The 3,492-nt window shown below is 36.3% G+C and overlaps 1 non-coding gene across 1 annotated transcript; it reads left to right on the top strand.

Annotated features, from left to right (window-relative positions):
- The first annotated feature begins 2,073 nt into the window (after positions 1-2,073).
- Trnas-cga (transfer RNA serine (anticodon CGA)) lies at positions 2,074-2,148 on the top strand. Its single transcript has one exon. It is a non-coding gene; the product is annotated as a tRNA-Ser (tRNA).
- Positions 2,149-3,492: the final 1,344 nt, after the last annotated feature.

The raw sequence follows: 3,492 nt of genomic DNA, 5'->3' as shown, positions 1-3,492 counted from the left end.
AGCTGGCGACGTGGGTATCCGTCCCTTATCGTAGGGCCTTCTCGCTTAACACGGTTCTGCTCTCGGCTTCTGTTCTCGTTTCTCCCCTCGGAACTGCGTCTGTCTCACGGTGGGAAGGTATGAGATGCATTAAGGCATTCTTGTGTTAGTCTGTGGTATTCCATTTGCTCACTCGTTACTCGTATTTCTTTGGTTAATTTAATGTCACGATTTATTCGGAGCTATGTGACATACTACTGGATTTGCTTATCATGTCAGGGTTTTCATGGAAGGTGTTGGATTTGCCTGACACCTTACATATCACCACTCTTCGAACTTAATTTTTGTAGTGAAGTTAGGCACTGATTGAATCGTTGTCTAAGCCAGTCAAAAATTATTCTATTATCTAAATTTTGTTGCCTACTGTTCAGCCAAGTTATTCTGTTCTATGCTAGTTTGTATTACTAATTTATATTTTTATATTCTTCCACACTATTATCAAAAATATGTTTATATTGACAATGGAAGGATATTTGTATTCTATTATAATTATTATTTTTTAATTATTTTCTTTCTTTATTTAATTGTGAAGTTTTCTTTTAAGAAGTTTGTTATCGAAAGTGAGGAGTCTTTCACATCGATTTTCTTAGAAAATATCATGTGCAATTAAAATGATTTTGTTTTTTGACACTCATTTCAACATTGTTACATTAACAAATAAGAATTATTGACAAGAATTGCTTTGACAAAGAAATATACATACACAAGTATTGAGATATTATTCTAACAAATGGTACAAATGTTTAAAAAAAAAAAAGGAAAACATCCAACAAGATAATTTTTTATTCTTTGTTTTTATAAGGAGTAAAATATAGTTATTCTTTTATTTTGATGAGGAGAAAATAAGTGGTATATAGTTTTAGTGTTTATTATGCCTTACTTTTGTTCTTTATATACTGTCCATTTCAGAACTAATGACTTATTTTTATCGATAGTCTATTTTTTACTTAAGTCCATAGTCAATGACTGTTATTTTGTAGTTTATTAGCTGTCTGGTGTGCTTAACTTATTTAGTTTTTCACACGTTTCTTTTGCACAATTCCTACATCACATAATTTGATTTCACACATTCACACAATCCTATAAATGTTTAAGCATGAGGTTGGCGAATGTTTTTTGCACGAAGGTGATGGACTTGACCAAGATGGATGTGGGCAAGTATTTGATGTACAGCTTCGTTTGTCATTCCTTGTTGGCTTTGCAAGTGTGTGTTGCTGTTGTGGAGGTCCCATAATGGAATGGAGCTGTGAATGCAGAATCTCATGGTTTACTGGCTTTGTATGCGTGAAAGTCATCGTTATGTGTCGCTGAAAGCGGTCGTATTCCATTGTAATACTTCGAAGACGACTAGTTTACAATAGGATAGGGATTTGGGAAGGTATGTCGTCTATTCTTCACCCTTGTTATTTCTTCGTCTCAATCTTGCGAATTTTCAACTTCTGTTCTTCCTGCTTTTTCTCTGCTTCTTACTTGCTTCTTTGTTCGTCTCTGGGCAGGATATGGAAATATTTATTGATAACTAGTCACTTTGAAGTTCTCCTCTTAGTAACAGTTCGATAAATTGTTTGGGCGTGTCATTTTTACTTTGTGGAAGTTTTCTTCAGTTTCGTGCATCAGCGTGCTGTTTAATAGCAGTAGTGTGACTTTTACACATATTTTTTGCCAGTGGTGGTTTGCCCAAGCGGTCTTCTCGTCGGGCCGTTTTTTGCTCGCTCCGCTGAGTCCCAGGGTTTACGAGCGGTGAAAGTCCAGTGTTTGCTTGTCAGTCCCTGTACTGGTCGCTTCAGCAGTAGATTTACAAGTGGCCTTTGTTGATCCCACTGTCCTTTCCCTTCTCTTGACACTTCTGCCTTGTAGGAATCGTGTCTTGCTAATTACGTCCTTTTCTTTCTTGATACTTCTTTCATTGCAACTTGAGGGTCGTTGCATCTCGTCCTTGCTGGAGTTTTTTGCAATGGTTCTTACAAAAAGTTTTACTTATAATCATCTAACATATGTCTAGTACCTACATTAGTGAGTACCGGGCGTGAGTCGTGCTTCGGTAGCTCAGATGGTAGAGCACTTGCCCTCGAAAGGCAAAGGTCCCGAGTTCGAGTCTCGGTCGGGCACACAGTTTTAATCTGTCAGGAAGTTTCATAGTACCTACATTGTTTTCCACCTTCTTAAAAAGCTTTACAAATTTTGGCGCCCTTTCCATGTTACAATTCTAAGATATTTTGAGTTTTAAGAATCCTCAGAGAGAAGAATCCTCAAATTCGTTTTATATTTTTGTGTAGTTTTGTGGTGTATAGCATTTTAGTATTTCATGCTGTTAGACTATCTACGCTTTATCCCCTCACCTTAATCTATGGTGCTATTGGTGTTATTTTTGTTTTTGTTTTTATTGAAACTACTTTCTTTTTCCCACCTTCCTCTCTCTTCATTCTTCTTTCTCCTGACTATCTTATCTGCAACATAATCTTGAAATATTGTGCTGATTATTTACCAGTAATAAAAATTAATCTTCAAACTTGTACTGAAAGTGTTTAATACTGCCAGTCTTAGGTAAAAATACCTCTGCTTTATCTCGTAAAATACCCTCTAATTCTCTTTTACTGTGTTCTGAAATACCTTGAACTTCTTGCAACTTTTCGTCGATTTCTTTATGGACATGAGTTGAGGCGATTCCCCCTTTTGTGCATACCATTCTAATTCTTCATCCTCTTTATCTCGTGTCATTCTTAATTGTTTGTTTATAACTGGTATTTCTTCTAATTTAGCTTTTGCTCAAAGAGAAGTGTGACATTCTCGAATGTTACGCTACCATTCCCCATATCTATTATCGCTCGTCTCTCATTTAAAAAATCTGCACCTATAATCAAATCTACAGTTAGTTTAGGTATAATCACGAAGTTGGCTTCGATCTTTTCACCTTGACACTAAAGAGTTAACCGTGTTTGTCTCGTAACTTCCGCAGCATTGTTTCTAATAGGACCTCTTACTTTAATCTTACGTGTTTTCAGAACTGGCAATTCCTCATTGGCATTACACTGCATGAATAAATTTTCTGAGATAGCAGTCAGTTCACTTCTGCTATCAATTACAATATTGACTGGGATATACTTTACCATGGCCTTCACAATTGGTTGAATTTGAAAGGGTTGGTTCTGTTCTTCTTCTTCTTGCATCAACGAATCCTCCACTGAATCATACATGAGTTGTTTCAGGAATTTCCCTTGTGAATTCGAACTTTCTGTAGGATAAGCTTCGAGTGCTATTTCTCTCTCTTTTTTTCCTCTTCTCTATTTCTTCCTTCATTTACGCTTCCTTCAACATCCTCTACTGTTTCCTCATCTTCGTCTATCTTCTCCTTCTTCGTCGCTACTTACACATAATCGTATCTAAATTCTCTAATTATCGCTTCATAACTTTCTTCATTATATACGTTGGGTTGTGTGCCCCCTCGTAACTTAT

Source organism: Schistocerca serialis, chromosome 3 (assembly GCF_023864345.2).
Source record: "Schistocerca serialis cubense isolate TAMUIC-IGC-003099 chromosome 3, iqSchSeri2.2, whole genome shotgun sequence".
NCBI classification, from domain to species: domain Eukaryota; kingdom Metazoa; phylum Arthropoda; class Insecta; order Orthoptera; family Acrididae; genus Schistocerca; species Schistocerca serialis.
The sequence above is the reverse complement of the archived record's forward strand: the minus strand, read 5'-3'. Positions and strand labels throughout refer to the sequence as shown.